Genomic DNA, 12,069 nt, shown 5'->3' on the forward strand with positions numbered 1-12,069 from the left:
GTGCTTAGTTAGGTATGTTTGATTCTTAGAGGGTGAAAAAAAAAATCACAGTTGGCTTTCTGAACCTTAGTTTTGTCCTCTGTGAAGTGGGAATTGCCGTTTCTTTTCAAGTTGGGACAATTAAAAGAGACCCTGTTTCTAAAGCTCCCACAATACAGATGCTGCTGTTTGGGAGTGAGAGGAATTGCTTTCTGACCTAGCCTTCTCCAAAGCTACCTGGCCCTCTTGGTAATGAATCAGTGATATTAACTGAGTCTTCTAAGTTTTAACCATAGGTTTTAACATTTTCAACTGTGCTCCAGCAGTGCAAGATTTTAGTTCTCACCGAATCCCAGAAACAGCACAGGTTGACAGGACCACAAGGAAAGGGATCCTGAGAGAGTCCCGAATCAAATGAAAATGGCCTGGGCATATACACAGCTTCTCCAGGTTTATCACCGATGCTACATTTCCTTACCTAGAAGTAGTACGTGAGTCACCATGTCATGTTTGGAGAGAGGGTGGGAAGGCTCCAGGTGGCCTCTGAGTTAGCTTGCTAAATTACTTCCCTCTCCAAACCGTCACACCACCACCACCCCCTCCCCGACAATCCAAACCATCAGTCCTTTAAACACCACCTCCCCAAGGGGCCTTCCCAGACCTCTCCTGCTCACGCTGATCTCCCCCTTCTCTGTGGTCCCATGGTGCTCAAGCCACTGCTGTGCAATTTAGTGCTTGTGTAACCAGCGCCTTGCGTCACTCTCTAATTATTTTGTGTAAGGCTGTCTCCACAGGCTGGCTCATAAGCGTCTGTAATGTTTGTTGTTTGCTTGTTTGTTTGTTATTTGTTCTGATGCTTCGGAGACTTAGCTGATAAACACTGACCTGCAAAGGAGTTAGTCCAACTTGTAAAAGCATGCCTGAGTTTTATGGATGCTTCACCAAGAACTTGTCTTTGAAAAACATGAATTGCCTATACAGAGTTGCACCCCATTTTGTCCACAGATATCATATCTCAAGTTAATTTGAATACCTTTGAAAACAATCAAGTGTATTCTGAAATGACCATTTCCACTTTCTCACTGTGCATTGGTTGAAGGGAACTTCCTATATTTTTATTTCCTGTTTTTGGGGGCTCTGGCAGTCCCTCCCGGAAGAGTGTCTTGTCTCTTTAAGAGTCAGAAGTCTCCTGATTCCAGGTACATTCTGGCAGATTTAGGGCCCTTCTCCCCAAAAAGGAACACCCTCAGTCCTCCATTGAATATTCATGAGAGGGTGGGGTCACATTTTTTGTGACCTGAAAAATGCCATTAATAAATTTGTTGTCTGACACAAAAACACTTTAGGGTGGAGAGTGACCTGCCGTGCACCCATTTAACATCGGATCATAAGTTGACAGTCAACTGAAGCTTTTGTCTCTTTTGCAGCCAGATTGATGGGGGAATTTTCTGCCCCCCCGCTGACCTTATTGAGATTCAGGCATTTGCTTGATTGGAAATATTATCAATATACTTCCTGGTTTGTAGTTACCTGCATTAAACGCTTCAAATGGAAAAACACGTGCAAGTAAAACTCCTGGTACTGCCCCGTTAGGATTTGTGGTCTTTTTGTTTTTTGTTTTTTAATTGAGGGAGAATAGGTAATCCCTGGGGTCACTAGTTTTCCTGTTTTTGAAAAAAATAATAAATAAAAACGTTTGAGATTTTTTTTTTTTAAGTATAGGCCAAGAAGTTTCTCTCTAAATTTAAAGATGATAAATGCTGCCGAAAATGATTGGATTAACCTGGCATTCAGATCTTGCCAGTTGAGCCAACAAAGTTTAGCATATTGGTGACTTTTTTTTTTTAACACCATACTCAGCTTTAAATAGCATTAAAGAGCAGTGACTATTTCTGATAGAGGTCCTCTTCAAGTGCTTACTGAGAGTAGCTTTTGTTGTTGCTGTTGTTGTATAAATAAAAAAGGAATTTAAAGAATTATTTCTTAGCGAACTTGGAGCAGATGCCTTCTCGAGCAGCTGTCGTTCTAGAGGGGAAGTAGCTCGGTTCAGCGACGAGGCACGTTCGGTTGTTATTTATTTCAAGCCCCGTGTCGGGTTAGTTTTCCTCCGCGCGCACAAGCACGCTTTGGCGAGCCCGACTCTTGGAAAGAAAGGAGGTGGGGAGCGGTTGGGGGGGGTTGAGGTGGGGGGAGGCCGAGGCTTGGTGAAACCCTCGTCCTGAAGCGAAAGTTCTCAGTAGAGGCCGTTTTCGAGGAAAGCGCTTCTCTGCGCTGCCCTGGAGCCCCGCATCCCCTTCCGATTCTGAACAGTTGCTCGGAGCAATCGAGGGGTGCGCGGGGCGCGCCGGCTCCCCTCCTCTGCCTCTCGGGGTCGTCCGAAAGGTTGGGACAACTCTTTGTCAGTTTCCAAGACGAACCAAGCACGCAACCCAGCCCCAAGCCCCAAACCCGCAGCCCCGGCCGGCGGGAGAGATGCGCGCCGCGCCGGGCTTCCCAGACGTCAGCCGGAGGCAGGTCAAAGGGTTAACAGCAATTAAGAGGAGTTGCTCTAGAGACAAAAGCAGGATTTCGCCGGAGCGTGATTTCACCTGCCGCGCGGAGGGGGCCGGGGCGCGCGGGCGCGGGGAGCGGGCCGCGGAGCCCATTGTGTGGGGCGCGGCGCGGCGCGGCGCGGGGTGTTTAGAGGCGGGTTGTGATTGGTGGAGCAGGGCGGGGCGGGTGGGCGCGGCGCGGCGCGTCTTGTCAGCCCGCGAGCCGGAGCGCCCCTGCGCGCGTGCAGTCCGCCTGCACGCCGAGGCCGCCGGACCCCACGCCCGGCCCGCGCGGGCGCCCCGAGCCGGCTCCGCGCGCCTGGCGGCTACATGGAGAGTGTCAGGTTGGTCCCTATGATTGATCTTTGCCGTTCTGCCCTCCTTCACCAGGCTCCGCGGTGCCAGCTTCCTGGGGCCTCGCTGGGGAAGGCTGGAGCGCCAGAGGGTTTCCAAGTTGAGTCTTTTTAAAAAATAATAACAACAATTGCTGTTTACCAACTTGGGTGGGAGTTGCGCTCTGGAAGTGGAGGCGGGGGAGGGAGTGAAGAGGTGGGATGAAGGAGCTACAGGCCTGTGGGTCCTGGAGAGAGAAAGGCTTTCCCCCCCTTTCTCTCTCTCTCTCTCTCTCTCCCTTTTTTTTTTTTTTTTTTTTTAAATGTTCATGGGTGGGGTGTACTGGAGAGTTGGAGGAAGTCCTGCTTGTGTGTTGCTCTCGCGCTCTCGCTCTCTTTTTCGTTTGCGATTCATTTTCTGCTGGTCTGGCCTTCACGCAGCCACTTTGGTAAAGCCCTCGCCATCACTCCATTCGGGGACGTATCTGGGGTGTGATTTATGTCACTTTCAGAGCGTGTGAAATATACAAGGAGCCTTCCATCTCAGTGTAACCCGTGTGGATGTTTCTTTGCTTCTGATAGTTTTGTTTCTATATCTGTCTAGGCTATTTTCAGCTTAGCTGTTCAAATTCAAGGAGTTCACACACAGCAAAGAGGGGGAGGGGGGAGGAATAAAGCCCCACACCAAAACAGGCAGGCGAACTAAGGGACACTGGGGCAGGTTGGGGAGTCTCTGGCGTCTGGTGCATTACTTTGCCGATTAATTAAGTAGGGAGCAGGGTTTGGGTTAGGACGTGCAGCCGGCTGAAGAATTGCCACGGGGTACTCCAATCTTCCCGGGCTCTAAATGTAACTAACTCAACTGTCAAAACTGCCTGAAAGACGGTCAGTGGAAAGGAGACTTCCGCCGCCCCCTGGGAGTCGTGATGGGAAGGAGGGGGCCTTTAGGAAGTAGGTGGTAAAGTTTTAGAGCAAAGTACATATAGACTCTTCCTCTTTGGGATTAACTCCTTCAAGGCCTACCAGTTATAAGGAAAATATAATAATTTTATATTCTTGTCCACACAGACCAAATGTTCTAATCAAGCCAATTTAAAAATGCAAATCACCTAATTTCCATAGATTCCAACATTCTGAAAGTGACACATTTGGGGGAAAAATTAAGCCTGATAACAGGAAATGTGAATCATACTATCAATGACTAATCCTCCTAAGAAAAAAATAAGTTGCATTTATTTTATCATTAGGAAGTCAGTGTTAAAGAAGCCAAAAAATCTATATATATATATAATTTTTTTACTTTAAATCAAGTGAAGTTTTTTATTTTATAAGTGGCCCGGTGTTGCTTTTTTGTTCGTTTGTTTGTAAAAGATTTTCCAAGAGGAATGTGTATGTGCAGTCAGAGATGGTTATGTGGTAAAGTGTTCAAGCTAGCATGTCATTGTCAAAGACCTCAAACATGATCCCATTGAGATTCTAGTTTAGGATTTGATGTGTTGCTGTTACTGTTGTTTGAAAGAATGCAAAGCGTTCTTGGATGTTAGGACTTAACACTAAGTAAACCAAATGAAGACAGAAGCACATTCTGAATACCCTTCGCATAAATTGAAAAAATGTCTACTTCTATTTTATGTGATTCTTTGTAGCTGCCTGACACATTTCAGTGAAAAGTGTGTAAAAATGAAACCAAAATACAGACTGCCTACCCAGAGACAGTGGCTGACTTACTCTGGGATGTGATAGAGTTGAACTGAAAACGGATTGGGCTGACACTTGATAATCAAAGTTGATTTATTGTTCATTAGTACTGCATTAGCCCTTTCAGGCAAGACAGTTATTTGTGTAGTGGCCTGTCAAGAGCGAGACTGCAAGCACCTGTCATTTCTAAGGCATGAGATAAGCAACTAAATATTAAGATGATGCAAATAAAAACACATGATTTTTTTTTTCTTTAAGAAAATGGGTCAGTATCCATACATAAGAAGAAATCTAGAAATTTGTGGGGATTTTTTTTGTTGTTGTTGTTCCACACCCCCTCCCCCAGGACTATGCTTAGAATGAAAGCAAGGGGCTTTATATTCTCCTGTTTACCCTAAGAACTTTCTTTCTTACTCCTATGTGCAGTTCAGCTGATAAAAAGTTGGTCAGTTAAGGAAATGAGAAGCCTAACCTGTCAGTTTTTTAATCTGAGTAATTCAGGAAAGGTAGGCTTCCTATTTGTGTTGTGTTTTTAAATAAATTTATTTCATTAAAATGAAACTTTCCTAATCATGGGCTGATGGTATGAAAATGTGATGACATCATAGGTAAGCTATGATAATGTCGGATGGTAATGTCAAGTGGGTTTTCTGCAACATGTTTCACTCTCGATTTTCTTCTTCCCTCCCTGGAAGGGAATGATCTCATGACATACAATAGAAAACAACCCAGGTGTCAAAAGAAAACAAAATTAGTGAACTTTTGTCTGCAGCCATAGAAACGCGGATTAACTCATATTTTTCCAGAGGATGGAATGGAAACATTCTGCATGAGGTTATATAGTGTATTGTCTTCTCTGCATTTTCATTTGACAGGGATTTTAGAGTCTGTGATCTTAATTAAATCTCAACTAGCTGAAATAATGCTTCTAAAGGCATGCAGTGTTGCGTAACCTTGCTCAGTTGGTAAACCATAAATCACCAGAAAGCTTATGATAGGAATGGTTGGTTTGAATTTTTTTGTTGTTGTTTGCAGTTAAATGTACCTTAAAAACAAAACCCTCACCATTGCTGCCTTGTGTTTGCACGCTGTCAGAAGCTGTCACTTGAAAGATAAACTCTTTCATGACACTGACCAGTTCTGCAACTTTTCAGACAGCCTCCACACAATTGTAAGATACAGTGAAATTAAAATCCAGATTAATTAAAAACAATGAAATTCCAGATTTATCTTGGCTAATGTGGCAGAAGTGTCTTAGAGTTACTATGTTTCTGAGATAATCAGGAGAGAATATTGTGATCAGCTTCTCAGCTTGAGCTAAAATTTGAGTAAAATTTGAATTGGCAAAAAAGAAGGGTGGAGGGATTTATTTTATTATGTGGTCTAGTTGTAGAGGAACATCACTAAAGAGAAACTTAACACTAGGCTCCTGGTAACTGGTCAAATATCATAGCCAGTTAGAATCCACTTCTGGTAGTTCTTTGACTTATAAGCAAGGGATAAGGCAGCAACAGTTGACTAGAGAAGGTTGGAATAAATAAATACGTAAATTGCATCTGTGTGTGTTACATGCTAAGCTATGAATTCTTTGCCAAGGAGTAATAATCATTAAGCAGCTATTAACTAGTCCTGGTTTTACAAATTCTACTAGTGCTTGTAAATACCAAGTTATTTACTTTGAGAGTCTTCAAATCAGATGTTTTTAACTACTAAAATTTTTGGAAGCTGTCTACTTATAAAAATTTGAGAACGCTATCTTGTCATATATTGATTTTATATACCTTTGTACATAATATTTCATATGAGGTTGGGAATGATGTTGCTGATGAGCTGTGGATCTTTTGGGGCAGAGAAGGAGTGCAGTTTTATGTATACCTGCATGGCTAGATTTGGGGATAGTCCTAACTCCCTAAGCTAAATGTGTTTTTGTTTGCTGCAAGGTTTCTTTCCTTGGAAGCAGCATGGTATTTCTGGACATTGGTTTTAGTCATTTCTCAGTGTACAAATACCTTTTATTTTTTCCCTCCTCGTACATGGCAATCTACATTCAGCTTTATTTATTTATTTATTTTTTTCCATTAAAAAAAGAAAATTCAGGTGCCTGTTGGACGATCGTCTGCACACTGTAGGGACTTGAATTATCTGGAAAGAGCTAAACTGGGCCTCCACTTTAGGGCTGTAGGAATAGTCTCTGAGTCCCTCTTCCAACCTGGCAGTTTGTTTGAAGAAAAATTAATTTGGAACAAGGAAAAATGAATATTGAACACGTGCATTGTACCTCATTTTCAAACCTGGTTAAAAGCAGCTAATCAATGAAGATGCAAGCTAAATGTTATGGTGCACTTTTTAAGAATACCTTGGTATCATGTTTTAATTTTTAAGCTTTATCTTGCCCTTAAATCTGAAACATCATTGTTCAAATAACTGAGAACAAGGTAAATCAACAACATCAAAAAGGTCGGCTGCTGTGATTTCTCAAGGGCTTGTTATTTTGTACTTCCCAATTCTATTTGATGTCTTGACAAAACAAGATGACACAGGGGAGAATACATTAAATTTTGATTTTTTTCATCTAACCTGTTACAGTTGTGGCAGCTTAATTTCTTTCACTTTTTCCTGAAGATTTTTCTTTTTTCTTTTCTTTCTTTCTTTCCTTTTTTTTTTTTTTGGTACAATTACTCTAATTGTCATACCACTTCATGAGGCGAGTCCTCACGGATTTTCCCATTTGCCTTGATTTTACTAGGCATTTTTGAACACATTTTGACCTTTAACATATAAGGAGCTTTGGGTAGGCTTTGTCTTCATTAGAAATATATCAGTGAATGGTGAGATTGTCAAAGAAGCAACTGATGTTTTCTCATTAGAATCTAATTTGCACCCCTTGGCTTAACTGATGTAGAAGGTGCAGGTGTTGGAAACAGGTATGAGAACCTGCACAATTTGAGAAACTTCAGTTTCTCAAAGGGGTGATTGCACAGCAAGTCAGACCTTACAAAACTTTGGACTGAGCTAATTTTGGCCTATCTGCATGTTAAAATCCAAGGACAGCCCTCCCCCTCCATCTCACAATGTGGGGGGAAAAAACATGTTTGCAAATTTAATTCTTGGTCTTAGAAAATTCTTTTGTGGACAAAAGGTAAACATTTTAGTTTTCTTCACTGAACAGTATCCCTCGATCCATAACTGTCTACAAGTTGTTTTCCTTTATGTGCATCCTGTGTGTGTCTCAGATAGCAGTGGTACAGTTGCTATCTCTTCTCACTATTTTTGAATAATGCTTGATTTTAAGAGGACTTACTAAGCCATGGCCTCTGCCTTTTCTTCTCAAGAGCTAAAGAGAACTGTGGATAGAATCTTCACTGGGGTTTCTTCTTGGAAGAGTTCTCCCCTCCTCCTATTTGCAGCACTTAAAAATGATTTTTGTTGTTGTTGTTAATATAAAATGTCATAGCAGCTTTGATCCACGTACACCACGTACATTGTTTGCCATCCCTCCTACAGGAGAAAGATTGAGGGAGGAAAGAAGAGGCATTTTCTCTTGATTTAAATAATAATAATAACTGTTGCTAAGTTGAAAAGATGAGTGCTTATTGGATGATTATTTTCATGTGTAGCTTCCATTGTTTCCTGTATTTAACAGGCGCTAATGGGAGAAGCGATTTAATTTATGTAAACTTTACATTTTTATGCAAATGAAGCTGATATTTATTAGAGCTAAAACAATTATGCTGGCTCTTAGTGGAGTATATGCATGAGAAATGTTACAGGAGAGCAGTTGAGGTTCCACTAATGCCTCTGCTGTAAACAAATATGAATTTCTGCCACTTTTGAAAATTTAAAGACAAAAGAAGAGCTCGGAGAGCTTTGCCAGAGATTGCTTATTAGGGATGATAACCTGAAATAAGTCCTGATTGGCAGGCAAGTCTTGGCCATACAATTCTTCCTGAAAGAAAGATAGCCTTTCTTGATAGAATGTAATAAACAAAATGATAAAAAATGAAATGCTAATTGCATTTTAAAGAGGTCTTTTTTTTTTTCTAAAATTTTAATAGGTGGTTGTATTGTTACTGAGAGAACAGTTATGCTAATGACTGACTACTTAGATGATTTTGCATTAATATAATAACCATTACCTGCCTTAATGCTTTGTACAGTATTGTGGCAAAATAGCTAAGTCTAAAAGAGTTATACAAAAAAGCAGAATTCCATAATGAAACAGAATTATACTTTCCACATGAATAGCAGGCTTTTTTTTTTTTTTTAACTTTCTGAAGACTGAAATATTATGTCAGAAATGTATTTTCTTTCCTCCATGATACAGCTACCTTGCATGGTGTCTAGGCGAATGTGTTTTGTTTGGTTTTGTTCCCCACCCCCTTCTTTCTTTCTGGATACCTTGGGGACTAGATAGAAGCTTCCTAACTTTTTTGTTTGCCAATGTATCAGTTGTTTCCATTGGCTTATTAATTCTGAACACTATTGTCTTTCACAGGGGTGATGGTATTCATGAAGTGGTACTTCTTTTCTTTTCTTTTTTTTTTTTTTACACAGGTTAGCTTCTATAGGTTATAGAAAATTTAGTGTAGGTTTTTTGTTTTTGTTTCTGTTGTTTTGGTTTAGTTTTTTTGGGTTTTGGTTTTTGGTTTTTTTTTAATAGAGCTATTTTCTTTGTTTGGTTGGGTTTTGCTCTTCTGGACCCTTCTAATTTAATTTGTTTTGCCCTTGTTATTTGATGAACCAGTTAACGCTGTCTGACCTGGTCCAGTTATCATCCCATGCCTGAAGTCTGGAAGGTTATCGGGTTTCCTGGGACATATGCGTGGTGAATAACAGAGATTAAACGTAGTTTCTAATTTATTAATCCAGATTAATGGAAGTAAAATAGGACTTAAATTTTTCTGTCTTCTCAGTTTTATTATTTGTACACTTAGCAACTAGGAGAAGACGCTGATGACAAAATGTATGTGTGTTTACACTGGGCAGTGTTTACTGAGAGTTAACGTGAGTGAGTGTAAAGAGAAAGAAAAAAAAATGATAGCGTGTTTTTCGTGTCATCTCCTCTCCCACCCAATTCCTCCAATTGTCTCTTAGATTAGCAATGAGTATTGTTTCTATGGGTGTTTTTGTTTGTTTGTTTGCTTTTTTAGATGTTTCTCCCCACCCTGTCACCTACCTCTCCCCTTCGGGAATAAAGGGCACTTAATAAGGCCTATTATTTTAATAGTCTTCAGGCCTGCGGATGATAGAAAGTCAACTGGAAGCAAAAGAAAACTGTGGCAGGCAGAATTGATACAGCACTGTATGGGCTTCTACCAGCACTTGGGAGTGCACTCGACATTTTCCCAGTTACTGGTATTAAGGTAGTAGCAGGTCCCTACTAGCAGCATTCAGAGGGAGGGCCAAGCACAGCTGAATTTCTGCCATTCCCGCCAGTTCACGTGCACCTGGGACCAGCCACACCCAAATGGTATCAGTCAACAGTGTATCATGCAGTGTCTGTGTTGTGTTTTTTTTTTTAATTCACGATTTCCTCTTGCAACTCAACGAAAGAGTGTTAACTGTGTGTGTTTTTTTTTAAATTCAGTTTTGTATGCTAGCATTCTTTAAATGTCTGCCAGAAGTTTAATTTGAATTTCTGATCCCTGAAGGCAGCTAGACAGAATCATTCTAGTTCTTCATAAATTGCCTTCTATGATTCATTGTTAACTCATAAAACACACTCATTTCTATATTCTCAAACAGTTAAGGTAGTTACAGCATCAGACATAGAAATTTTTTTTTCACTATCTTTAAATTGTCATTGGAGAAGGAAATCAAGAATTAGTTGAAACACCCACTTCAGGCGTGAGCCCCGTAGCACAGGAAAACATCAGAATTTATTGTTGTTGTTGTTATTGTTGTTTTTAATCTCAAGGAGGGTAAGGTAGATGGCATATAATCTGGAAAAAATAAAGTTTAGTTTTGACTAAATAGTCTCAGAGAGGGGCCCATGAATAGTTGAGCACCGTAGTTAAGAACTCACATGACTGTTTTAAATACTATTGATTTAAACCACTGGCTAGATTTTATGAATCACGGCGTAATTTCTAAGCTTTGGCCATATTTCTCAGTGCTAAAGCACTCTCTCTTGTGTGCCTTTAGCCGCTTTCCAGACATTCAACACAGGATTAAATGATAGTAGTTACAGTGATCAATAGGTTAAGACCGGTACGATCACTCTTGCCGCTAATGACCTCAGTAGTAATGGGCAATAAAGTGTGGACTATAATAGCCTCTCGCTGGTACTGCATGCCCTTTGATTCCTAGTATTAGTAGGGACTAGCTACATGAAAAAGTTGGACATTGGGAGTTAAGAGAGTGGATATGTGTAGGCTCTCTTTCTTAACTATTTAAAACCTTAAACTGTGCTCAGATTTTTTTTTTTTCCCCTCTCCTACCCAGGCTGGTTTCTGGTCCATTTGGATATGTTTGTTAAAACCTTCCATAACCCATTTTCAAGACACGTTGGAGCAGAAACTGGGGAAATCTCAGTTTTATCACATTTATAAATTAAGCTCAGGCCCACTTTGGAGGCTCACAAGCAAACTGGTGTGAAAATGTGGTTTCAGATAGTAAAAGCAAAGTTGAGGCCATCAGCATATAATAGCCCACTCCTGGTTATTCAGAGACCCTGTGCCAGGCGGGAGGATTATTCAGGCTTCTTGCCTCTCTCCCTCCTTGGACTGTGCCTGCTGCTTGAGCATCTTATTACTCACCAGCACCTCCATCAAAATGTCCAAAGGGAAAAAGAAGAGGAGGGTCAAGTTCATTGTAATGTTTAGTAACAAGACAGTAACATTGTATTCTTCAGTAACTGTTCAGTTATTTAGGTTGAATAACTAACCCTGGGAGAAGCACATTTAACTATTGGCCATATGCAAGGGTTTCAAAATATCTGTATACGCCAGTCCTTTTTTTAACTTTTAAAATCGATTTTATTTAAGTATAATTTACATACAAGAAGATCGCTTGGTTTAAGGGTACAGTTGGAAGAGTTTGAGCCGTTGTGTACACTCAGTGAAACTACCTCCACAGTCAAGATAGGTGGCATTTCCATCACCTCCAAAAGTCCCCTTGTTCCCCTCTCAGACATAGACTTTCCATAGTTCTTTTTAAAAAATTGTGACCAAGAGATTATGATGACTTCTGTTACAACTGTTAATTTCGTGTTCATCACCCATTTAAATCTTACACCACCCTATTCCTGTCTGTTTTCCTGTTCATCACCATCAGAAATTTGGCTCAAGAATATTTATATTGTACGTCATCCAAGAAACGCAGAGGAAAAAAGAAACCTTAAACATGGTTCTTTTGTTTGCTTAATCAAACCTCCCTGTATGATGATGCAACTCTCAAGGAAAAGTAAACTTCTATTGTGATATGTTGGCTTTAGCAGCTCGAAAGATAGCGATTGGCACCCCATACATTTTGAAAAACTTTAAAAGTTTCTTGTGTGTGAAGACGAAGTAGACTGATTGGAATTAATT

General features: G+C 40.6%; 1 protein-coding gene across 17 annotated transcripts in view; it reads left to right on the forward strand.

Annotated features, from left to right (window-relative positions):
* The window catches only part of FOXP1 (forkhead box P1), a 528,267-nt gene that overhangs the window by 419,777 nt on the left and 96,421 nt on the right, over positions 1–12,069 (forward strand). Inside the window, exon 1 of one of the 17 annotated variants that reach the window (XM_045088490.1) lies at positions 2,706–2,854. The exons of the other annotated variants lie outside the window; for them this stretch is intronic. The gene's annotated coding sequence lies outside the window, so the exon portion shown is untranslated. Of the gene's footprint in view, positions 1–2,705; positions 2,855–12,069 lie in introns of those variants that run through there. 17 annotated transcript variants of the gene reach the window in all.

This window comes from Mustela putorius, unplaced genomic scaffold (genome assembly GCF_011764305.1).
Source record: "Mustela putorius furo isolate JIRA1106 unplaced genomic scaffold, ASM1176430v1.1 tig00000095_pilon_pilon_pilon, whole genome shotgun sequence".
Lineage (NCBI taxonomy): Eukaryota > Metazoa > Chordata > Mammalia > Carnivora > Mustelidae > Mustela > Mustela putorius.